This window comes from Augochlora pura, chromosome 3, assembly GCF_028453695.1.
Source record: "Augochlora pura isolate Apur16 chromosome 3, APUR_v2.2.1, whole genome shotgun sequence".
Lineage (NCBI taxonomy): Eukaryota > Metazoa > Arthropoda > Insecta > Hymenoptera > Halictidae > Augochlora > Augochlora pura.
The window spans coordinates 10,993,866-11,021,398 of record NC_135774.1 but is presented as its reverse complement, the minus strand read 5'-3'; positions in this window follow the sequence as shown (position 1 = coordinate 11,021,398).

The window sequence follows — 27,533 nt, the reverse complement described above, 5'->3', positions numbered from 1 at the left end:
GTGGGTCCGCGCGGCGAAAGGAGAGAGGGCGGGCAGGCTAATAAAAAAAAAAAAAAAAACAGGAAAAAAGGAAAAAAGGGAAAAAAAGGAGAAAACTTGCGTTGAATATTCAAACGCAACAAACTAGGTACACGGGGGTGCTAGAAGCCCGGCAGATGGGGGGAGGGGGGGGCGGCAAGTCGGCGACGGAAAGGGAGGGGGGGGACTCGCGGCCGGGGGTAGTTGGGCGGTTTGTAGGGAGGGGGGGGGGGGACGAAGCTTATTTCAAATGGAGATCCATATTATACCCTCTTCTTACCGGAACGTACTTTTGTTTCCCAGATTTCGCGATTTTCGCTGTGGCTCGAGTACGCCGCAGCGAAGGGAAGGAGACACTTGAATTCCCAACCAGTCCTTTATCCGCCTATAAATGTTGACGATGAAAATCGAGGCACCATCGATGACTAATTATTATCCATCGGTGTATACGAAAACACGCGACGACACCGACCGGAGTCACGCCGGCTCGTCGACTCGCATCGGCGCTCCTTCGATTCCCCGGGACCATCCACCCACTCCCCCCCTTCCCACCCTCCCGCCTCCCGCCGCGCCGCGTTTCATCTCCTCGTCACGGGGATGAACCGTCCTCGAACGCTTCAATTAAAAAAGAAAGTCCTTTTAATCCGTCGACTTCCACGGCTCGTATGGGGGCTCTCGCGTTCTTTTTCCCTTTATCTCACCAGCCTCCCACGTTCTCCCCCCCCCTCCCCACCTCCCCCTCTATCTTCTCCGCGTCCGCCGTCGCCGCCACCCCCCATTTTTCGTTCCTTCATTTCACTTATCCGTTCATACGAGTCGGGCTCGGGGAATTTTTGATTGTGTTTCCTTATGAACGGAAACTCGTTCTTGATGCCCGTGATGGAACCGACGGCGCGCGGACCGTCGTCGCATCCCCCCTTTTCCCGCGCGGCGAATTGATTTCAAGAATCGAAGCTGATCGCGCGATTAATATGATAATCTGGCCCGGGGAACGGTTATGGTCATTATCGCTGCCGGTGTCGCCGGAGATTGTAATAATAACGGGGAGAGTTTTAGCACGGTCGGCCGAGGCCTTTGGCGTTCCGTCGAGCATTAAAATGCTCCGTTTAAACGGCCACTTTTCTCGTTTAATTGTTATCCCCGTTCCCTCCATTGTATCTCCTCATAATACGGTTTCACTTATTAGATCAGCTTTCGACGGCGGACACGCGGAACAGATGTTCGACGAATATTTCTGTCTCTGGATTAACGTGAGGTCGATGGAACGGTTACTTTGTTACAATGCTAGATTAGACTTTTATCAACCCATTGTGCTATCTTCATGCTGCAACGATTAGCGCTCATTCGTATTTAATAATTTTCCTGACAATTTTTGTTTCTTTTAATATCTTTGTGTGCTTTCGTTTTTAGACTTTGATAACAGAAGAATTTATTTTTACTTCGATGTAGAAGGAATTAATAATAGTCATATCTGCATCAAATCTTCACCACGAGTCTGATTCGTTATTATAGTGCAAAGGGTTAATTTATATTCAATTCGGTTTAATTAACCCCTTGCCGTACTTTAACGAGTCAGACTCGTGATGGAGATTTATAACAACAAACTAATAGGTATGAATGTTCATTCGTCCCTTTAAGTAGGAATCAAATTTTATTCTCTTGCCACCAATATTTAAACTAGAAGAAATTTCAAGTAGATGCAAGCTCACGATAAATATAAAATTCTTTTTTCTTATAAGAAATTACTGCAATCGAAAAAATTCTAATCGTAGTATAATTGTAAAGAAAATGGTACGGCAAGGGGTTAAACATCTTGGAACTTTTCAGTTTTTAAGAATTAAGAAATATTTTCTAGTTTCCTTATTATATATCCTTTTCAATTTAATCCTTAGAGTACATTAATGATTTAAAAGGGGTAAAAATCTGATTAGGCCGACAGCAATCAATCTGTTCTCGTAATTTTTCTCGCGCTGCAATCGAGGAGCTGTAATCTGAAACCCCGCAGAGCTCTCCGCTGCGGTCTTTATCGCGACGAGTGAAGGAGAATACACCGCGTTGTCCACGATACACCATCAACGACGCTCCGATAGTACTTTTTGCATCTTTGAAAACTTGCATGCCGAGTGCCGCGATACTATGGCAGGAATAACGTTAGCCGAAAGACAGGAGGCGGCCAGTAAAACAGCGAGTAACCCCGGGAATCGTCGGAATCAGCCGGCCTGCATAAGTGTAACGTGTTTCCGAGCGGCGGGCTTCTTTGTTCTGGCGAGCGCCCCCACCCCACCCCTCCCGCGCCTTATCCCTCGTTATCAAATGTCAGGAACGGGTTTTCGAGGTACTTAAATCCTCCCTATTCCCTATGTAATATGAGAAAAGTACCCGGCGTTCCGTCGCCGCCGCGGGACCGGCGAGAAAAAGTAGCTTAACGGGCTTTAAATTCACGGTATCTTTCGCGTACGAGGAATGGTCCACTTACAAAACAACGTCCCGTAAATCCGGGCCCCCGTAGTTGCATTATCTTTCGCGGAAAAGGAGGCAAACATTGCACGCGTCGGCGAAAGCTTTTCATTTCCGTAATATTTTAAAGTTATCGTGTCCCGCGGCACGGAATTTATGCCCCAATAAAGTTTTTCGACCCCCTTCGCGAAATACTAACGGAGAAACTACGGCGCGCGGGAAGACCATACGGGATAAACGGGCTTTCCCGAATCATGTTAATGGATCATTAAATGGCACGGATACAGGCTCTAACGTTATCGCCGCGAATTAACATTAACAATCTTGGGAGTTAGTTTCTCCAGGCTGATCGGATATTGCGTTAGTTTCGTTTAGAAGTCGAATCCATCGATTTCAGTACGAATTTGGATGACACGGAAATTCAATTTTATTCGGAGTCATTATGAATGGAGATATGAATTATTTTTTACATTTTATATAATAATCAAACTGTAGAAAGATGTGCAGTTTACTTGCTAATACAGTTTTATGTATCTTCTTTTTACTCTTGTTTAGATTAGTTAGCGTAGGTTTATTGTAAACTCTTTCTATTTTATGTTTTATCTTTTATCACTGGATAGATTAATAAAAATAATGGTGGACTGAATTGGAGACCATTTTTAGAAGATCATGGTGAAACTATAATTTTGCCAAAAAATGTCGAGAGGCGTTAAAATGATGTATTTTGATCAGTATACAAGTAACATTTAACAAGGAAAACTATATTAGTGAAGTTCATTCATAATTAATCGAGGAACAATGAAATACATACAACAAATTCTAGTGAAAATTTCTACAGTAAAATTGTAATATTTTATAATTTCATATGTCATATGAAGCGTATACAAGGATACACTGCACAGTAATAGAAACAAGACGTAAATCTGTCTCAGTTACTGAATTACTTTGAATAAAGAATATACTTAAAAAGTCGATTATATTATATTACTATCTTCTGCAATTTAGCCGAGAATATAATAGTTTAGAATATAGTTCAACCGAGAATATAATGAATATAATAGTTTATTCTTTTCCTTTGGAAAGCATCATTTTTGAAGAAATTAAATCATAAACATATCAAACCTTAGATCATAAATTTAAAAAATTACTTCCCCACTTTATAAGAAGTAAAAAGTTTTGATTCAGTCATGAATATTACAAATCAAACTTTACTTAAAACATTCAACATCTTTAATTTAATAAAACTGTCTTTAAATATAAATAACGTTATTGCGAGAGCAAAGCAGTGAGGGGGGGGGGGGCACATTAATCGACAGGCTTACCATATCCGGCTACTCGAGTAATTTTCCTATAGCCGAGTGGCTCACGGGTAACCCCGGGTCACATTTCTGCCCTGAAATCTCTGAAGAATGTTCGTATAGCTTATCGCGCCTGGAGGACATCGCGAGGGAGGAGGACCTCCGGGGTCGGAGACTCTCGGGGATGTCGAGTTCAGTGACGTCTCGGCTTTCTCACCCCAAATATTTTCATAAGACACGAAGCCAGGAATCGACGTTTCCGCCTCAACGATTTTCCGCATGCACGGAAACGAGCACTCTCCACCGGACGTGATTGGCTTCTGATAGAATTACGAAGGGTGGACACACGGGGTAGCCCCGGCTGGCTCCTTGTGTGGAAGGCCGGTCGTTTTCTGCGCAACTGTGTGTGCGGGGGGGACGCGCGCGTGCTACTCGGCCCGGACCACAAACGACCCTCGCTTAAAACAAAGGACGGTCGCTCGGCCGCGTCTTCATATAGTCGGGATCATATTAAGTTTAGTTTTTGCCCTCCCCCCCCCCCCTCCATCCGCGGAAACGGGACATTGATGAGGTCCTTTCCGGACGAAAGGAACGCTCTTGAACCCCTTCATCGGCGGGTGAGACTTCGGGACGCATCTTATTGGATTTGGGGTAGGGAGGGGGGAATAGAGTTCCTTTTGTAGCGAGAAATATTTCATGGACTGCTTAGAATCGCGAACAATTTTCTAATTGTTAGAATACAATTGTTGTTGCTGAACAAATTTATTGTAGATAATTTAGAGTCAATGCCTTGACGTTCGATTTTCTTCACAGTTATTGCAAATAGAAATTTTTCAATTTTAATAATTCCTTCACTTCCTAGGCACTATTCTTATTATTTATTAACTAGGCATAATTTTTTAACCTCTTTAGCTGGATTTTCTTCATTTAGCTGGATTTCATTTTTCTCAATATAATATATTTTTTGCTATGGCTATATATAGCCATATAAATATTCTATTCTTAGTGTACTGTACATATACACTATAATCGCGAAGAGAAGCAGCAACTTGTTTAAAACCAAAGAAGTTGGATAAATCAAATATCTGTTAACAATATGGATGCGCAAATAATTTACGCTAGGTTTCCCCGTTCAAGAGTGATCGGAGACAAGAGGAGAAAACTAAAAACCACGTCAAGAACCAAGCTCTAATGCACCGGATATGGTAGGGCAAGGGCGTGAGATGGGCGACGAGATTGAAAGATTCGATGACATTCATGCCAATTTCCTTTGGACGTAATTTCAAAATGTTATTGGCACTTAGGGGGTCCGGCGGCGTCTGCAGCTGTGTCAGTGGGAAGAAATTCGATCGGCTCGATCCTTCCGCCGACTCTTCTGCTGCAAAAAGAACGCGCTCAAGGGGTTCGAGAAGCGGAGTCTTCGCTGGAACGAATCGACCGGCGATGATTCGATGTTCGTGGCTGACGCCCGCTCATTGAGGGGCGTCCGTCAGGCTCGCGATCGGCCCGCGTAATTACCCGCGTTTTAAAAGGGAACGAATATTATGGTAGCCTACCAGCGAATTTCATTTGATTATCCTTTCGCCGCGCCCCTCGGCAACACCGTTAGGAAACGACGGGGATTTATATGTGTATAGTTTCTTTTTCTCTCGCTACCGTCCGACAATCAAACCGGACACAGAGTGGTAACAGAAATGAATTTTATATGGGATGAATGGGATATTATCGCTCGTGTTCCGGAGTTTATAATGCACTTTATCACGAATGGATTTTATCGGCGGGATCCCGGACACCGGGGGGGATCGATGGAGTCATTATTTCAAAAATTTCTTTCCACGGCCGCATTATGATTAATCATTTCGCCGGCAAATTATTCGGGGGCCATTATTTGCTGGAAAAATTCGCGGCGTTTCGCGCGGACGCCGGACTCGATCGAGCACGAAATTCGACAAGCTTTCCACCGGGGGGGATCCTTGCACTCGCGCGCGATTCGCAAATGTTTGCACATCGAACGAGAGAGTTCACTCTCACTTAAAGACTTGATCCTCTTTTTCCCGTTGAAGGCTCGCCGATGGCTATACGTGATCCGATAGTCGGTTTTAATGAGGCCATGGCATGATTTGACCCTTGCTGTATAATTGCGTTCTGCGTTGCGCGTTTATTAATTAGGCGAAATAGTTTGGAACTAGAATGCTGTATACTCGAATTAGACGCTTAAGTCTTGGAATATTTCATCTTGCATGATTGTACGTTGTCTTCAGTTTTTAGTGGTATGTTGTATTACTGTGGAAAGTTGCAGAGAAAGTTGTAGGTTAAACGGTACAATATTTTTTCATGTTTTTGTAGTTGGTTATTAGTTGCAAAGTAGTCTAAAATTTAGTAATATACTTCTTCTGCAATCTAACATTTCTTGTGAACAATTCTTTTCTAAGTTTAACAATTGCACTGATAGTTAAAAGAAATCGGTTCATATTATACGCAGTAATGAATACTGTTACATCAGTATCGATTTATTATACTATACATTTTTATCCAACTCTTATTTCTTACAATTAACTGGCACAATTTCTATTTTGCAGAATACTTACCAGTAACGTAGAAATATGTTGAGTGCACAAATATATATAACTGTATATAAAAATATATACATTTCTTTCAATTAACAATATTTTATTTTAACATGATTCTTTTATTTACTTAAAATGTTTTTTATATATTTGACATTGAGCTTACTACTTTATACAACACTTGTATTTTTGACGATGAGTTCAGTAGCATAAAAATTAAATACAATGTTACATCTTCCTTCAATAATGACACAAAATCTTGACATAACCTCAACAGCGACAATATCTTAAAATTTGTCTGACGTTCCACTTTTCATCTACTATGTTAAAATTCCTTGACATAACCTCAACAGCGACAATACCTTAAAATTTGTCTGACGTTCACTTTTCATCTACTATGTTAAAAATCCTATCGAAGAAACACACCAACAATCCTACAAATATCACCAGTCCCATTTCAACAATCACCTAACTTAAAAAGCGTATTGTTTCCGCCAAAAGATCTCACTCGTACACCGCACTGAAAAAATCTCAGCGCGTCACTCGCCGATTCCAAAAACCGGCCCTTAGATTTCCTTGAGGGTACGCGGTGGTGCGAACACGGGGTCGGTAAACGCGCGGCGCAAACAGAAGACACGTTTTATGAAAGCAGTATTTAATAACACGATTTCCCTCGGCCGATATTTACATTTCCCTTTGTGCCGTTGCTGGCCGGCCAGAAACGGAATCCGGCGGCGGTGGGAAGACACGTTCCATACTCGAGTAAACGATTTCAATTACTCCCACCGCCGCGCACGGTCCTAATAGCCGAAGTTATCGAGACACTTTCACACGTGTCGGAGAAGAGAGTAGGGGGTTGCCGTGGTTGTCGTCCAAGTCCGCCCTCTCGTAAGAGACCCGGGGAGAGAGTAAGAGAGAGAGATGGAGGAAGGTAGATTGAGGAAGATAGATGCGGAGAGAAAGAGGTAGCGAGGGAAAGAGAGAAAGAGGGGAGAGAAAGCCACCCCTTTCGCCACGGCGCGACGAAGCAACAACTCTCACCCCCACCGAGGTCCCTCTTCGAGTTTCGACTTTCCGCGCAGACTGTACCTGCATGCCAACAGCGTCGGTCGCCTGAAAGTCGAGCACATCATTTTATCTCCATGATAAATACGCTACATTTTATGCGCATTATTTTGCGCCCCCTCCATCCTGACGCGCGCGAGAGGCGACCCAAACCCCTGATCCTCGCGTCCCAACCCATCTTCCGCGCGTTCCTCGCCGCCCCCGCAACGACACATACGCGGAACGCAGTTGTATCTCACCGTGCTCGTCGTTCGCAACCGACCGGGCCTCTCTCTTACCCTCTCCGTCTTTCTCTCGCTCCGTCTCTTTCTGGTTCTCTCTCTCTCTCTCTCTCTCTCTCTCCCTCGCTCCCTCTGCCGCCACCTTCTCCTCCACCCTCTTGACTGTGTAGTCGTCCACCTCTCGCGGGGGGGTATAGCAGGCAGCGAACCTCCTCCGCTTCGTCCTCCAACCCCCATCCTAGTCTCTCGCGGCCGTCCGTCGGTCGGTCGGTCGGTCGGTCGAATGGTTCGGCCGACCGGCCACCGCCAACCCCGTACACAGCCCATCTTTTTTAATGTTAGGCAGTTATAGCCGGTGCGCAACGCGAGCGCTCCGCTTTTTCTCTTCTTCCTCCGCAACACGCTGCCCGCGTGCGTCTATTTCGCTTTCCTCGTCCCGTCCTCGTCCGGCCGCCGGCCGCCCCTGCGCGCCGCTCTCGCTCGCGCCGGGACGGGAGGGGCGGTGGAAAAAAAAAGAAGAGGACTTAGGTCAATTTTTATCACACAAACCGGCCGACCGAGCGGCACCCATAAAAAATGCCTCTTTACGTATGGCGATTGGTCCGCAACGGGGCTCCGGGGGTAATGCCGAACCGCGCGCTCTTTTTCTCTCTCCGCCGTGCGCCCCCGCGCCACCCCCACCCCACACCCCCGTTTTCTCTGCCGCCGCGCCGTCCCCGCCCCGGCCCCTCGGTGTTCCCATCGTGTATCGGTATCCTCTTTCGCTCTTTCGCCGGTTTCGCTTCGTCGTGCTCGCCCGCCCGCTTACCCTCCGTGCCGGTCTCTCTCGTTCGTTCACCCACGACCCCGTCGCGATCTCGCTCCCCCCTGTTGCCTTTGCTTCCACGGCTTTTTTTTCCGCTCGTTTTTTCGACGCGGGGAAAAAATGCGCGCCGCCCGTCGATTGGTCGAGGGGACAGATGACGTAGTGAGCGACGTGCCACCCCCCGGCGGCTTTGGGGGTGGGGATGCACGCGAGACGACGGTGAGAGGGCGCGCGGTCGAGTGCGAGCTCCGCCACCGACGGGGGGTGCATATATCGAGGGGGTGCCGCCGATGGATGCCGGGGGTGGGCCTCAGGTCGAATTGGATGGAAATATTATTACATCGGAGGAACCTTCGCGAACCTTAACGCGCGATCAAGTGGCGAGCCGGACCCGCGGAACGATTGACACCCCCTCCCCCTCACGGACACCACCCCTCAGATACGCAACCGGATTTAGGGTCGGCCGCCGATCGAGGCGAGGGGTGCTAAGGAACTTCGGTGGTCCTTGGCTGGATACGGATCGACGCCTCTCGACGGCAACGGGTCTCGTAATCGACGGCTAATGAGACTCGCGGGGGTGGAAAACTTTGTTGCGTATTGTTCCTTCCGGGTTCGACGGATTTTTCTCTCGCTGATTTACTGTTTCCGCTCGAGGAGGCCAGTTCTGAGGCATTGCCACGAATTTTGACACTTACAAATATGATTTCATTGTTGATAAAACTGGTAAAAGTGTTTCTGTTGCATGGGAAATATAACGAGGAATAGGCGAGGAAAACTGTTTTCGATTTAGAGTTAACCCTTTGCACTCGAGTGGCGACTCTGCGGCCCCATTAAAATTGTTGCGATACATTCCAATATTATTTTTATAGATATTGCCAAAGCTTAGATTTAAAAAATTGTCAAAAGTTTAACTGTTAGTCATGAGACTCAATATTATATACATAGAATGAATTTTGTTATATAACATGGAGATACTAGATGCCAGAGAACGTATTTTAGATTTCCAGTTCAAATGGCTTCCAGTGCAAAGGGTTAAAATACTTTCGACTGCAAAGGGTTGAAGGAGAGTTAATACTGACATTGTATATTTGATAAAATTTCTAGTAATCGTTGACTTGTGGAGTTTGTTAACTCTCAAATATGCTAGAATTTGCAATTTATTATTTTTAGAAAACAATTCTCGTGTTATAGAAAGTTTTACGTTGCTCGATTATTCTGTGTCTTTACTCTTGTTAAAGAAATTATTTTACAATTGAAAATTGATATACTAGACGTAAGATATATTACAGTTTGACAGTATATTGTTCTTTTAATCAGTTGTTCACTATTTTAAAATGTTCGTTGTATATAAATCTACTGTGTCTCAAATTTTCTTTGAGAAATTATATTGCTATACGGAAATTGCAATTTCATTTGTATAGTAGGTAAAATATTTTTAATCCTTCAAATCGTTGAATTGTCGGTCATGGAACCTGTTGAAAATTAATTGTTTACTGTTTCTTGTTCAAACATTCAAGTTCTTGAAAATTTTATACTCTAAATCGTGCTCAGTTTTCTTTGTCAAGTTATCTCTGCATGAAAAGATGCCACAGCAACTATAATTTAGCTTCTATAATTCATTTGAAACATTTCTTGAAAATGTTTTGCCGTATAAATGTATCGTTTCTTAAAAAGTTTTATTTGGCTATCGAGAAAGTTTTCTATGGCTTTCGAAAAAGTTTCTCTATTTATAACAAAGTGGTGGTAGCTTCATCTTATTAATTTCTTTCATTTACAAGAGGAAGATTGCATTTTTATATGCACGTAAATCATTAATATAATCCAGTGGGGAATTGTTAAATAAATTATTTTGTACGTGCTTCTACTGTTGAATCGAGGATTTTCCTACGCTTCATGCAGAATGATATTTTTTAATGAAACTTCTCAATGAGGCTGCGGATTTTATCTGCATATTGGTTACATATTGGTTGCATATTGTATTATTACGTATCGCAGATGTATGAAGTCCGTGATATAGATATTGTAAAAATCGCCGCAGATTTTAGCAAATAGGGTCGCGTAATTTTTGTAAATTAACAAACGAAACTACTGGGTAGGTATAAAAGCTATGACAATACTGAAACATCGCTCAAAATTGTCTGAACTATAACATCATAAAACCATAGAATTATAGTCTGACAATGTTGACTTCAAGAGAATGTTCAGGTTATTAAATGTGTCTGTCTTTAATAAATCACTGAAGTTATAAACAGAATAGTGCACGAAAATTTGAGTGTAATGAAATCGATTTAAACCCGATAAAACATTCAACTTCGCTCAAAATAACAACAATCTCCATAATTACAATGCTCGATTGCCACACTTCCTCCAAATTCGCATAAACAGTCTCGACCACCGCCAGCCGTGAAATCTGATTCTCTTTAAATTCCAAACCACAAACCCTACGCACACGTGACAACCTGCAGCAAGCACGTTAACGATACATCAAACAAAGCCGACCGTACCTCGGAAAACCCCAAAATCCTTAAACAATTACTAAAAATCGCACCGTAAACACCGCATCAAAATTGAAATCCTCGTGCGCGAGCCGTCTCCGAAATCCTGGCGCGCGAGGAACACCAGCCTGTCCGGTCCCTTCGCTTTAAAACATTCCAGTGAATCGAATCATCGAAACGTCATCGTTTAAACGTGAACGGGATCCCGCCGTTCGCGAAAGCGCAGGCAGTAAAAATTTCGCCGCGCGAGCGAGCGCGTCGGTCGCCGGGAGGGGGATTCTGTTAAAAATGGCAGGAAGACACGACAAAGGAAATCACCGGGAGATCGTTGATTTACGTAACCCTGGTCAGCCATAGGAGGGGCAAGGGGGAGGGGGGGAAGGGGGATTGGAAAAGCGATCCGAGAAGGATTGGCGAGTGTCGACACATTCGTACATTCGTCGTTGTCCCCGGTCGACGGCCAGGGGGAGGGTATTTGTTTAGCGAGCACCTCGATATGACATGATCAGCGCATTAACCCCGCTCGCATTTTTTCATCCGCGCGGTCCTCTTCTGGCTGGCGCCTGCCTGGGATGCGTTTTTATCGATTCGTAGACCCCTGCCCCGATGGTGCCGTGTATCTGTATGTCCACCTCCACACGGCCGCGTACAAAGCATCGATAGAGAAGCATACAGATTGGACCGGGCGTCCCTCTTTTTCGAACGCAGCCCTCCCGCCCGGGGACAGCATCGCGAAACTTCCGAAGCGACCAATAATAAGACCCGGGCTACCGCGATCTTTTCCATCGAGAAAAAAAAACCCGATTCCATCGATTGCCGACAATTCGTTTAATTAATTTTACTTAACGGGATCATTCCCGGTCGGAACTGTGCGCGCCATGGTAGAATCGAGCGGATTGCCTTCGCTGTGTGATTTCGAAAGTGCAGTTCGATTTTGGATATGATTTGAATCTTTGATAGTGCTGTACGGAGCCCTGATTCGGTCTGTACCGTTCACTGGAAAGCAAAATGGTTGCTCTGTTGTTGCTGGAAGTAGTAATCTGGAGGATTGGCTCGATCGCTTTAATTTTTGTGTAGGCGATTCGGCGGTAGTGAATTATGGAGGAGAAGTATATGTTGCTTTGGATACTTTAGGCATGACGTTGGTTTTGATATGTGAAAAGTTGGGGGTTGTTTTGGAGTTAAATTTGACTGGATTGTTATATAAGTTTTGCGACATGGTTAAATTGCTTTATAGTTAATAAATTATGGAGAGGAAGTGTTTAAAACTTCTGGAATTTTAAGAATTATATCAGTTGTATAGTTAACCATGATTAGGGATTGTATTTTTCAGTTAAATTCGATTGGTTGTTCCTTTAATTTTTCTGTATTGATTTAGGAGTTTTAGGGTTAGTTAAAAGTTTATATTACTTGAGAAACTTTTTATATTATAGCACTTTTAATATCAAAAAGAAATAAGTGGTTGTTTTGGGGTTAAATTCCTGTGTTAACTTGTTTGACTTTTGTCTGACGAATAATTTCCTTTAGATTTAATGAATTGTGAAGAAAATGTTTTTATAACTTCATGGGTTTTAGGAGTTGCACCAGTAAAGAAAGTTTGGTGTTGTTTGTAAGGTTAAATTAAATTCAATGATACATCACGATGAAATTAATCTAATTTGAACTTATACTAACATTGTGATGACACGTTTAAGTTTGTGAGGATAAATAATTAAAATCTATCCAGTATCTTCACAGTTCTATCATTGTTAATAGTCCTAATAATACAAAGTTACTTTTGTGAGCAAAAAATGAACATATTTTAAAGAAATGGACAGCTTCAGAAGTGGTAAAAATAAATGATATGTCGATGTAGTATATATTCCATAGATATTTCTGCTACCACAACTTATTAAAATTAAATGAAGAGTAATAATATAAAATTTTACTTTCTTTATTACATTTTCAAGAATATCTGTATTAATAAGTTACTGAAATAATTCCTTTAACATTTTGGTACCTTTTTATTGTTATTTAGACAAAACAAAAATATTTCCTTCATTTACTTATAAGTTACTGGCCAATGTACTACTAATTCTTTAATCCTTAGGATTTCTAAATTCAGATATAAATTTTAAGTGACATAGCTTGTCCACGTCTACCAAAACGATTAAATTTTAAACGAATTAATCCAGTACATTTACCGCAACGAAAATTCCACTCTACTTTCGTAAAACGTGTTTGACAGTCTTCATTTCTAAATTACGAATCAGGTAAAATTAGATTAGAACGTGCGTCTTCCGTCTTTCGAATGCGCGTTGATTTTTACATGCTGACAATTACTCGATTTGGATGCTGAAAGATTTAAACATTCCTATTTTTGTTAGATTCGGGCCGGTATCTTGATAATGCAGGTTTTGTTGATGCTGCACGAGAATAGTAACTATTATTTCCACTTAGTTTCCTCTTCTAATGCGATAAAGAAAAATTTTATTAACGAAAGAGATAATTCGAATAAAGGAATGATAACAATTACCCTATATTTATAAATCATTGAATAACATAAACTGTTTTAGAAAGTTTATATGCAGAAGACTCAGCTATTTGACTTTTGATGTTTAAAATATTAATTTCTTTCAATAATACTAGACAATAATAAACTTTACAGTAATAGACTTTAGACAATCGATCACTAAAATCACCACATAGTTAAAACAATTTAATTAAATACAGTGAAACTATAAAGTTAATATTTACCATTGAGAATGGCATTAGAACTCTTTGGCATTGGAAACATTCTAGTCAAATTCAATTTGTTCAAATCTATTGCATTAAAAATGAATTTCAAAATTGGCCAGAAATTAATGTCACCCCTATCTTGGCGACGTGGCTCTCAACGTATTAAAACAGTGCTTCTCATTAAAAGGAACATTTCTCTATTTTTATTGATCTTGTCAATTATCAAATTACGAGTTTCAAAAAATTCCTCGGGCACCACAAATTCATGCTGACCCATAGAAAACCGTCGTGCCGAAGAAAAAGATGCATTCCGCTCAATCTAAATTGCCGGCGACAGAGAAAATGAGATCTGTACAGCGGCCCCTATCGGCGATAACTTAATTTCCATTCCCGGTCACTTCCAATCCATCACGGGAAGGAAAACACGAGCGCCGGCCGGCTAAAAGCCCAACAATATTTATTAATTCCGCGGAACACAGGGTATCGGTCGCCACGGGGCAAGATAATGTTCGCTGGCCGAATTGATCGCGGTAATATTAATCTTCGTTGGTGACGCGGGGTAGATGCGCTTATTCGCTCGCCGGCCCCCGGAACCCGGTCGCTCGCTCGCGCTAACATCCGCCGTCCGCTCTCCGTCGTCAATTTCGGAAAGCCCGCACCACGGTCCTTTTTGCGAGGCCATTCGCCGGCTCGAATTTTTTTAAAACCAATTTAAATTTACCGCCGTGTAGCCGTAAAAGGTGGATAATAAGTTTTATGGGCCGTGGGCATCGGCCATCTGCGATCGGTCATAGGCCGGTTACGTCCGTTTCGACGGCGATACATCGTCATACCCGCGACCGAACGGGCGCAACAACTACCCTCTCGTTACATCTCGCCGGTTCCGCTACGTTCCGCCTCCGCATTCGTAGATACTTCGGCTACGACGAATTGTTTCCTGTTCTCTCTCTCAGTTCGACTACTCCCTCTTCCCTCATCTCTGTCTCCGATCGATGCGACGCCAACAAAAACTCAAATTCCAAAGTCGAATCCTGGTGGAAGATGCGTCACGAGTGATCCCGGTTTTACGGATTCCGTCGGAATGACGGGTCACTAATTTTCTGTTTTACAACGACAGAAATGAACAACTCTAGAAATAGGAACATTAAATTATTTTTTTACTCTGTTATCTTACTACCACAATTTATAGATCGTAACTTTTCGACAGTATAAATTTATATCATTCAATTTTTAAAAATTTCTATACCTTCTCTATAGAGTGTACTGTATCATAATAAATTTCAAATATATCTGTTTGCAATGAAAATTAAAAATTTCAGTCGCTCGCTATAATTGTATATTCGTGATGCGCCGTTTTTGTTTCTGGCGAGAAAATGATATGCTGAAGAATGTCTCGTTTATCCTAAACAATCTAGCAATAATCAAACTATATATTGGGTTTGAAGTTGGAAGGACAAGAAGCGCATTTTAGACATATTTTATTGTATTATTTCCAAAAAGGCAGGATTAAAGCACCTATATTGCTTTCCTGTTGTTTGGACTTCCACCATTAATTTAGTAAGAAAATTGCAGCGATTAATGATTTATGAAGATGGAAGGTCAAAGCGCGCGTTGCAGATATATTTTATTACATTATTTAACTTATATTATTAAACTTATATTTTTAAGCAAAAGAAATGAATTTCCTTCTTATTTTAAATCCGCAGTTGCTTAGTTGCCAACTTAATAATTACATTTCCTGACTAAAAATCTATAAATTGAAATCAGCTGTTTTGAATGTAACATACAAATTACAATAGGAATGAGCGACTAATGAGAACGATTTTTTAACAGCCAGAATCTGTGGCCTACGGTGCGTCGTACCGGGCAAGGAACAAAAAATATAGAGACGGTGGAAGTGTGTGTGGATGAGAGAGAAAGAGAAAGAAAGAAAGAGAGAAGGAGAGGGCATGAGGTGAAAAAGAGAGTGGAGGAGAAAAAGCGAGGGGTTGAGGGGTTCGATCGGGGGCAGCGTGCGTCGACGCTCGGCCGAAGTGGCGCGAAAAGATTGCGGGAGAGAAAAGGGCGGGAAGTCGGACCGGAGCCGGGCTTTTATCGCTTACGGAAGTGCCAAACACCTGTGGAATAACGGTCCGGCCAAGTACATCGTTGGCGAAGAAAAACGAAAGTATTTAGCACGCGAGAACCGCAAGATGGGATTTTATTGTACGCGTGGAATATTCTCCACCCGGTTCTCTCTTTCTCTCTCTCTCTCTCTTCCTCTTTTTCTCTGTCTCTCTCTCTCTTTCCTTTTTCCTCGCCTGTGTTTCGCCTCCTCCTCTCTTGTCTTAGACAATGACCGTGCTTTCCTGCGATTTACGAGCCGTTTGATTTATCACGGCCACTGGATTTTCCTCGAACGCTACGATGAATCTTTATGCCGGCCACTTGCGTCCTCCATTTTTCCCCTTAATTTACGACCCGCCTTTTTTTCAATTCGGTTTCAGTTCCTTTTTTCATAGCGCCCGCTCATGCTGGAATTAGTCGGCGAACGTGACGTCCGTTTTCCTGCAAGAAGAACGATGTAACATTGTTCGATGCCGCGAGTTTTACACGAGGCGCTGGATTGTTGTAATCTCGGGAGGCTAATTTCGGAGACGTTCAACTTTATTTGCAGTTGCAAACAGGGTTGTTTATTCGATTATTTCGTTTATTTTCTTATAGAACGATTACATATGGCTTATTCAATAAATATAAAGTCAATTATACTGTGAAAGACATAGAATTAGGAGACACTATAATAATCAGTTTTACTACCCCTAGAGATACCTTTTTTTATTTCAGTTAAATTATATGGTAGTATAGTTTATACAGTATTCAATATAGAAATAATTTATCGCATCTATCTATATAATTTCAATACACAATCTTCCAACATTTTATTAACAATTTCATACTTTTCTACACGTTTTTATATATAGCTTAAATGATTATTAAAATCATTCACAAAGTTCTTCCCTCATTGCTTTCAACACCACTTACTCATACACCCAACAAACAATTATTCTCCCATAAATAAAAAACACTCGACAAGTTGCACAATCTCAGCTGGTCTCAGAATCCATTACGTCACAAACCCGAGAGCATTTATTTTTTGCCATAACCGGAGTCCCGACGAGGCAAGTGGCCAGAAGTGCCGCAGCCGTAGCGACACGGCAACCGGCGATCCTAATCGAGCTCTAATGCACGGTCTGGCATTAGCGACACTTAAAGAACGATAATTGCCGTTGGGGGTGGAATAAGACGATAAGGGATCTCGATCGATGGACGGTGGATCGAGCATGCGTGCGCCGCACGAGAGACGAACGGGGGGAGGGGGTGGGGGGTGGGGGTGGCATAAGCATAACAATCGGAGGGGAAGAGGATCGGTTGTAAAGTCAAATGCGATACTTGGCCGACCGTTTCGCTTTGGGGCTTTCCCCTCACACCTTCAGGGATCGGCCGGCCGGATGGTCACCATGGTAACTCAAGCTCATAATGATCTTCCAGCGGGCAGGCCAGAGAGTCCGGCACTCTTCTCACTTACCGACACACTCGAAAACCACCCCGCAAAGCCCCCGTACACAGAGTAGCCGTGACACCGACCACGCCGGTGATACGCGGCCGGGGCTCATCTTATTACAATAAAGTTATCGCAAACTTCGTTCCGCAAGGTTGATCGGTCCAGCGTGGGATCAGGGGATATGCGGGTCAGCCGTGTATCCTTGAAAGTATTAACGCGCGACCGGCACCGGATCGGGATTGGTCCGCTGTAGTTCGTATCAATAGCGTGTCCATCGCTGAAACTATTCGAACAGATTATGTTTGCGAAGGTAATCGGGTGTTTTTGATGTTCTCTGATTAATGTTCTCTAATCTTTGAAAATAATTTTGGTTGACGGGTAATTCGATTTTCATGTAAAACAGTGTTCAGTGCAGCAATCGTTTGGTGCAGCGATGCTTTTTTACTGACAGCAATGCGACGTTTTATGTAGCATAATTTTTTAAATATAATATAATAATTCTCTGCGAGATGGTGATATTTGTTAGCTTGAATCATTTGAAATAATATTAGTCTAGGTATATGTGTCTTACAAGAAGACCGTGACGTCTGTTCTTAATACATATATTAATATACAAGAGAATACGGTCCATCAAAATTAGACTGAAGAAAATATTTTATCTTTAATATAGTACAAATAGAATGAAGACACTATCATCTTTTATTTAATATTACTTCGAATTCGCAAGTCTTGTAAAAAGTATAAATGGGGAAAAATCTACAATCCAGTGGAAAGAACGCAGCGCTATTTATTTCAAGCAAGGAAAGAAAATTGAAGAGAACGTTAACAGGATTTCGTTTACCATTGCTTCTATTATCTAGGGGATGCGTTAAATAATTCATAATAGCGCGGCATCGAGAATATCCCTGCGAAGAATGTGGCAAAATAATTCGATTGGTTAACAAATAATTCGATTACGATCCGTGTTAGCAGTTCTAAAACGCCACGAAAATCAGCGTCCCGATTTTCTCACCCGGTTCCGTGAGCCATCCGACCAGTTTGCTGGAATATTTACATGATATTCCAAGCGATTTTGCGGCTTAAATATTACACGGCGAAAAGGGCGACCTGGTTAAAATTGTACGCTGCCCGGGAGTTCTGTTTAACGCGGATAAAATGAAACCGTACCGCGTGATGCGCAACCTCGTGTTGCTTTTGTGGGTGTTCATATGATGCGCGAACAATTGCCCGATTAGGGCCCGTAATGATACAAATTCCGTTCGTGCGATCGATGATCTTGTGTACTTCATAGTTTAACTACCATATGTATAGTACAGTGATGTTTGCGAATTTGTTTGAAAGTGCAGTGCGATCTGAAAATTGAATAGTTTAATACTAGAACTTTATGGTTATAATCTATTATATTTAATCTTTTTGTTATGCTTAATTATAATTTCTTTTTACTGTACCGATGTTTAATACCTTGCATTTAGAATAACAGAGATGATTGTTGAGAATAATCTTCTTTCATCACTAGACTCTGAATCTTTATGTAAAATAGAAATGTCTAATATTAATTGTTGCAAAAAGGAGATGAATAAAAATGTGATAAATTCCTCCGTGTTTCATTGATGCATTATTGCCACAACTGACTTTCAGATTCATTCCATATTATCTTACACTGTTATACAATATTTCTGTTTATAATATAAACCTATTTGCTTAACAAAAGATTGAGAAACCTGATGTACACCGTTTCCAAAAATTATCATTTTCGTAAAACGAATGAGTGCTATTAGTTACAGAATCACAGTAAATTTCTCTATATTTCTAACATCATGAATTTAAATTTGAAACAATGTTCCAATCACTGCAACAAATTTGCCTTTATTTCGACTTTACCAAGAAATCCAACAAAACAGTAAATCTGCATAAAGATCCTTAACCTTTTAGATACTACGCGCCACTATAGTGGCTTTCGCGAATGGCTCGTGCTTTACTCAATTGTTTTATTATTTATTAAAGCAAACAATTAAAGTGAAAGTGTGTATATACAATATATGTTAAAGAATATATGTTATTAGTACTATATATAGATATCCGGAAAAAATATATATTAAGTGAAAATCGTAATTTAGTTACGAAAAACTTTATTTGCGCAAAATCCTGCCGTATCTAAAAGGTTAAACAAGCCAACCAAAGACAAGTCCCCCACCCCCTTGCAAACAAGGAGTACTCTAACCCCAAAAAAGCATCAACAAAGTCGCAGGAAAAATCCATTTTCCGTCTAATCCGCGAGCACCTAAACTCCAGCGAGGCTTAGACCGGTGATTCACGGTTGATCCTCCCCGAAAGGATACATTGCCAGGACGCGGCAGAGCAAACAAGCCGCACGGAAGGCGGCCGGAATTGTATTTTTTCTCGTGTAGAGCCGGCCGGCCGGCGACGGTCCGTTTACCTCTCTGTATACGAAATGAAACGAGGCGACTTTGTTAAAGTGCAACACGACACCCCGGCCGCGGCCGAATTAAGAGGCACTCTAAGCGAGTTGTTTCCGTACAAGTTGCGGGCCGCGTTGTCGCGAAACGCCCGAGGACGCGGCGCGCGCGCGCCACCGAAAAAACGTGCGAAACAAGATGAAAGGCAAAAAGAGAACCGTAGAAGGCAGAGCCAGAGAGAGAGAGAGTGAGATGAGAAGAAGAGAGGATGAGGAGTAGGATGAGGAGGAGGAGGAGGAGGAGGAGGAGGACGAAGAAGGAGTAGGAAGATGGACACCGAAAAGGGGAAAAAGGATGAGAAAGGAATAAATAAAGCTTAACTCAATCTGTAGCGCGGCCGGGTAGTAACACCGGCCGACGCGCGGGCCTGTCTATCAATTTTTCAAAAGCAATTTTCATTTCGGCGAAATTTTATGCCATAAAAAAATAGGAGCGTTCTCGAGGTTCCCGGGAAGAGCACGGGCAACGTTACAAGCACGGGACACACCGGGAGGCGGCCGCGCGCGGTACGCGCGGTAATGCAAAACGCATTCATTCCGACGCGGCTGCATTCGTAATGACCCCGGCCTGGTATTTTAATCAGCGGCGTAACTATAAAAATTACGCGGCCGCGATCGCGCTAACCGCGGATATTAAATTAAGAACGTCGACCCCCTTACTTTTTCCGGAGAACTTTATTAATCCGGGGGAGACACCGCGTGCCACTATTTTCGGTCGCGGACCACCTCTCTGTTATAATAAATCTCTCGGCATCGTTTAAGACGTCAATTTAATTATACGCGACATTATTTATTCCGTTCTCGCCCGGTCGCGTCGCTTTTTAAACGGCGGCCGACGCGCGGTTTTTTCGACGATCGTTTATTCGCTTCTGGCTATTATGAAAATGTTGCCGCGACGTTTTAGACATTTTAAAGTTGGTCTAGCTTTATTAAAGATCGGTTTGGTCTTTAATGCTGGATTGGCGGAGCACTGGAAGCAGATGTTTTATATTAGTGACGCGAGTATATCGAATAATCTTTAATTTAAAAATTAGCGAAGACACGAGAGAAAAATTCACAAATACTGTCGCGTTACTATAATTGTATTAATATTAAAAAGAAAAAATATTTTCCTATCTGATTTCTATTTTATTTGATCAGCGAGGAACATTTTGATTTTACATAAACATCCACTGTCTAATTCTAAGAAATATGTGTGGTATATGTTTCTTTTATTCCCTGTATAGTTCCTTTTATAAATTCATTATACTGTGAGTAACATACGCAGATGTTAAAAACGTAATTACAAGCGTAATGTTATTTTATCTTTTGGTTTTAAATATCACTATCGAAATATAGTTAAAATACTAATTTGTCAATTTGTCTTTTCTCCAACGAATCAGTTTGCTCTGTTACAAATAATAAAGGAAGAAATAAATAAAATAATACACAATAAGAACACGAATGAACGAAGAAGAAAAATCATATTTTTACCACTTTATGAATTACTGTACGAACAGCGTAGCAAATAAACGAATACTCAGAAAGAGATCCTATTTATCTACATTAATTCTTCAATACAACAGACTGTAACAAAAAGCAGATATTATACTCATCAAGAAAGTTACTTTCTCTATGTAAAAAATCTCCAAGAAACAAGAAGCGAAATAGAAGTTTCACTGTTAAAGGCACGGGGTTGTAAAGGAGCAAAATCTGTAGCCTATTGAAAACAGTTTCCCATTTAAAAAGGACGAAGAGTCGGCGGATCGTATAGAATTTGCGATTCCGCAGTGGAAAAGAAGGTAGCAACTCGGTGATGCGATAATTGACCGAATTAATCGAGAATATTTAATAAGGAAGGGCGGACCGTTTGAATGGGAGAAAAGTGACACAACGGGGGTCTGATTGCCGCTCGCGGATAAGAAGGTTTTCATTTCATAAAGCTGGGCAAGACATCGCGCGGTGAATCGGCCGTCTGATTCACTGTCACGATCTCTACTAATTAAAATGATTTCCGTGCGATCTCGCTGAATAATTTTATCTTCTTAATCACTGGACATTCATCCGATGAAAGAGCCTTGATTTTAAGTGCGGCCTCTAATAATTTCTAATAACGACGCGGCCCCCGCGCGGTACTCTACCAAGCCTTGTCATTAGGTTGCCAACGGCACATGTCTCCGCCGCTTATGCAAATTATCGACGGGTTACTTTCGCACCCTTTTTACCGACGGTTTCTTCGCGTACACCAGTCGCGATTATAAAGCGGCACGATGTCTCGCGGACCTTCCGTCGCGAATAGAATTTCTGAGCACTCGCGTATCATTTTATATTACTACTCTATTACTTATCAAGGTATTTAAAAGTCGTTGACAAGCTTTTATGCGCGATCTAGTATTTCAGTTTTAAACAGAATAGTAAAAGTCTAGTCTAGTTTAGTGAACAAAATTTTACAGTATTTATTCTAAATTTCCGGTGATATCAACCCTTTGCTGTACTTTGACAAGTCTGATACGCGATGGAGATTTTTAGATATAATTCAATAAGAATAAATGTTATAAGGTTCTTCTAAGCGGAAATAAAATTCTGCTCTTATAGAAAATTTAATTCTTCTTTTGAGAAAAACTAAGCTACGATACGAATATAAAACAGAGGATAATAAAATAATTAAATTGTAAAATAACTTACGAGCAGCTAGTGAAATTTTTACTGTCGATTACAATTCTTCGCCTGAGAATAAATGTTTCTTTTAGACGAAAATCGTCAATCTATAAATTATCCTTGGACGCTATAATTTCTTTAGTGAATGCTTCAACCCCTGGACATAACCTTGCAGTGTAACGAGTCAGAATCTTGATGAGGATTTCATACATAACCTGCTGAAAATAAAAATGCTATGCATTTCTTGTAACTCGAAACAGAATTTATCTGTTACCAAAATCTAGAAATAAAAATAAACGAATGTATATAACAAACAAAAATTATCTGATTTTGTCAAAAGAATGATTATGAAGGAACATTGGTCAACCAATCTACGAAAAAAATCGCAGCGTAGGTTAACCACTTGTACTATAATAACAAATCAGACTCGTGACAAAGATTTCATGCAAGCTCTACCAAATATGAACATTATTAATTTCTTTTAAATCGCAATCAAATTTAATTCTCCCGTTATCAAAGTTTAAAAATGAAAGTAGATAAAAATAACAGAAGAAACAAGAACTGTTTGATTCTATTAGAAAAAATATTAAGAACAAATGAATGCTAATCAACGCAGCGTGAAAGGAGTCGCAGTGCAAGGGGTTAAAAGAGCATCCGCCACGAAACCGGCGAACGTTTCCGAAGCGTTTTTCGAAGGCCGAACGATACCTGTCGGCGAGCGTGAAGAAATACACGTCGATGGAACGCGATATAGACCGGCGGGGGAATCATATAGTCCGATTACTTCCGTTGTTCCCGGCGCGTCTAATCGCGGCCAGAGGAGCAGTAAAAACCGACTAATCCGTCGACGGGGGTTCGTTCTACGGCTCTAAAACGCGCGTGAAAACTCGCGAACCGGTCCTGGACGGGCGTTAAGATTCATATCCGAGAGAGAGAGAGAGAGAGAGAGAGAGAGAGAGAGAGAGAGAGAGAGAGAGAGAGAGAGGTCGACGAAAAGCCGTGGAGGGGTTTGGGAGGAAGGGGGTACCGGGGGGTGGGTCCGGCGATTTAAACGCCCGTGCCTCTCCGGTATTTTCGCCGGGCCGCTCGCTGGACACTTCGAACGAATTTTAGAAAAACACGCGTACGTCAGGACGTGTGTGCGTACTGCGGACCGAAAATGAAAAATGGACTTTAAAATCGAATAGCTGCTGTCATATTATAAATTGAATTTCGGCTTCGAAGCGTGTACAGCTGGAATTTTTTTTTTTTTTTTTATTTCGTTGCTCCTTCCCACCGCTCCCCCGGCTTTCTCTTTTTCGCCGACCTCCCCTCCCCTCCCCCTCCCCCTCCTCCCGCTCCCTTGCCCTCTCTCCCCGCCCCCTTTACATCGACGAATTTAACGGTTTTTTTTATATTCCCTCTCTCTCTCTCTCTCTCTCTCTCTCTCTTTCTCTGTCTCTCTCTTTCTCTGTCTCTCTCTTTCTCTGTCTCTCTCTTTTTATATATATATATATATATATATATATATATTCTCGGTTTTTTTCAACAGCGGGAGAGGGGGCGGCTCGTACACGCCGGCCGAGGCCGTATCGAATATTTTTGACGAATTGATAATGAATGCCCGGGAAAAGGACGAGCCTTCTCGGAGGGTGGCGCTGCGAAAATGCCCCGGGTTGTTCGCGATTCATCGGCCGAATTTATTGCGATTATTCCGGCGACATTCGGGAATGCGGGGTTCGCGTGTCCGTGTGGTAAGTTCGGCCATGGATCAAATACCGATAAGGAGCTGCGTGGAATCGATACCCGTTGCGGCACTTTTGCCCACGGTTCTGTCGAAATATCAGAATCTCTTCCTTTTTCGTCTATCTCCTGTGATTCGCTTGTTTCAAACGCGCTCGTGTAATTTCTAAATATTCCGGTATAAAAGTGATATCAATACTTCTCGATACAATTTAAAATCGATTTTAGGAAAATAGAAATATATTTGTTTCAGATAAGACACTTGAATTTTGCTTTGATAGATGAAAGATTAACGAAAGGATGAATGATGTAATTATAATCATGTTTTATTCTGTTTTATAGTTTCATAAAGATGGCATATTAAAGACGTAATATTAATGTTTAGAATTTCTTTTTAGAATTTTTATAATTTGAATTTCTTCGATCGCAGTCATTTCTTAGAAGAAAAAGGAATTTTATATTTATTCTGTGCTTACATCTACTCGTATGTTTAAATATTGGTGACAAGAGAATAAATTTTGATTCCAACCTAAAGGAACGGATGAACATTCGAACCTAACAACTTATTAAATTATAAATCTCCATCATGAGTCTGACTCGTTAAAGTACGGCAAGGGGTTAATATAGTGGAATATATATTGAAATAATGAAATTTTAGTCATAATTGTTTTGAGAAAAGCACAAACACGCTTACTTTATAACAATGTCTCGATAATGATGATGAAAATATCTCGAACGAATACAAAACACTAAACTCGAAGAGGATATAAAACTATATGAAAAGAGATTTATTAAATATTCTTAGTAGCGTGTACAAATAAATATGTCCATTTTATCTGAAACGTCCATAAGAAATTCAGGACCGCGAATTCGGGGCGCGCGGGAGCCAAGCAAAAATACGGGAACTTTATTCAAGGTTACTCGCGGCTCCCAAACGAGAGCTTCATTAAACTTTCTCAAATATCTGCACGATCATTCCGACCATAAATGCGTAAAATCTACAGTGCGCAATTGTAACGCGGGAGAACACGCCTCTCGCGAATCTCCGATATCCGGCAGAAAACGGCGCGAACTAACACGGTAATAATTTACAATAGCACTCCAGACGCTGTTTAATAACAAAAAGATGGTAGAGTGAGCGAGAGGGTGTAATAGAGAGAGAGAGAGAGAGAGAGAGAGAGAGAGAGAGAGAGAAAGCTAGGGTCGAAGCAAAATTTACGTACGTACAGTTTGGTGCGAGGCGTTTCGTCTGGCATATCGGGGGCCGTTATCGAGCATCGGCCAACCTGATTATGCTAAGCACCAAAATCGATAGCATTAGGACGCAGACGTTCCCTGCTCCCCCGTTGGGAGCGGTCGAGCTCCTCGTCGGCCGAACCGAACCCTTTCGTTCATGTAATCACGGCGACATAATCAGTATGCAAAGTCCGGGGGGCCTGAGTCCACTCAGTGTCGACGAACCACGCGAAACGTTCCGGGCTTCGAAACGTACTGCGACTCTTATTAATATTCGGACATCCCCTGAAACAGAATCAACTTTTTAAGCCTCCCATCGTTTCTCCACTATTGCAATGCGAATTCTCTTTTTCGCGATTTATTTTTCTGGGAGAGGGATCGTTAACCCTTTGCACTCGAAACGATTTTAGCTGTAAATCTAAAATAATTTTCCTGGCTTGTAATATTTTCATTTTATGTGTCAAAGTAAATTTTATGCATACAAAATCGATTTTTGTGACTGCCAATAGTTTTGCTATTTAACAATCTTTTAAATCTTAAATCTTAAAGCTTTGTTGGTATACGAATTATCAAAGGAAGTGATAGAATAATTTTAGTGATGCCTCATAGTCACTATTCCAGTGCAAAGGGTTAATATCATCAAATTGTACTGTTACATAAGATTCAAAATTCTACTATTAAATAAAATTCGAAATTCTACTGTTAAATAAAATTAGACATTGAATAATTGGCAAATTGTTACAGTGATCACAGTTTGTTACAGTGTTTAATCTTTAAAGGTTCGTACAATAAATAGTATTGTGTGTGTTACTGTTTCCATGTGAACTTACCTTAAAGAACTCCAGTTAATTGTTCCAATCTATCTGCTAATTTCTAGAAATGTAATGACAGTATTATATCGCTTCATAACTAGTGAATTCTCTCAATTGACTTACTGTTAATCAACTCCATGATACTTTGTCTTTCCGTGAAGAATTCCAGAAACATTGATTCACGTCAAAATTGCGGATGTCTCGTTGTATAGTAGTACAACCCATTGGAAAGATCCTAATTTCTACACTTGCCAGAGTGCGTTGTTTTGAATAAACGAAGACTATTCGAACAAAGTCTCGATTATCACTTCCTTCAAACTGCAAAGAAACCAGAGGCCTATGGAAAGAAGATAATCCAACCTCGTGCATTGTAATGGGAACCGATGTTAGACGCGCGTTCGATATCCCGGCGATTTGGAACGGCCGAATCCTGATGTTCCGCGGCATTCGTAAAAGCCAGCCCCCGTAGAATTGAGAAATGACCAATTTATCATTTTCGTTTCGGTCTGGCCGGCCGTCCGGGGCCGGTAACCGATGCGCATAAATTGCATCGCGAAATTCCGGCGCAACGCCTCGGCACGTAATCCGACAATATGTGGAACCGTGCGCCCGGATAGATCATAATGGAATTTTAATAGCACTTTTACCGTCTTCGCCGCCTACGTCGAATCGCTCCCCGGAGGCGCCGCGGAACGACTTCAGGAAAACCAGGGGGAGGAGGAGGGGGGGGGGGGGGTCCGGCCGCCCCGGGGAAACTTTTGCTGTTCCCCCGAAAATTCCTCTAAAAGTCACAGCCGGCCCGTCGACCGGAGGCCGGGTTTGTTTGTATTTTCGCGCACGTGGTCGGCCCGAGCGTGGTGGTATTTTTCAGCATCGAAATTGGGGTGCGATGATTTTTGTTGACCGCGGGAGTTTTCGCTTTCGATGATTCCGCCGAGGGGTTGAAAACACGGTCAAAACTTTAGCCGCGGGGCTCGATCGAGCGCCGCGCGAATGTGGAATAAATAATATATACACCGAAGGGTAACGAATGATCCGAAAGCACCCCTTGTTTCAAGTAGTGCACGAGAGAAGTTCATAGTTGAAATATTCTCGGGACGTAATGGGAGCGGAGGGGGATGCGAAATCATTTTCAATTTCCAAGGGTGAGCCGAGGCACTCTGTCTTTTTGCTTCCACGTTTTTCTATAATTGATGAACCTCCTTGAAATGTTTTTGCTTCGTTGTACCCTCGCGCTACAAGCTTTCTGTATACGGTTGTAGTCTTTTTATGTTAGCACGACATTAAGGGATCGCTGGATCCGTTTCAACGTCGGCGAACTTGTATGCAAATTGCGGAGGTTTCAGCAATTGTTTTATCAAATTGCTAACAATTTGTTCACTGAATTTCTCTCCATTGATTTGTGCAAATAGTCATTCTAAAAATAGTTGAGATTAGTTACTATTTTCTAGTCAGTTTACAATTA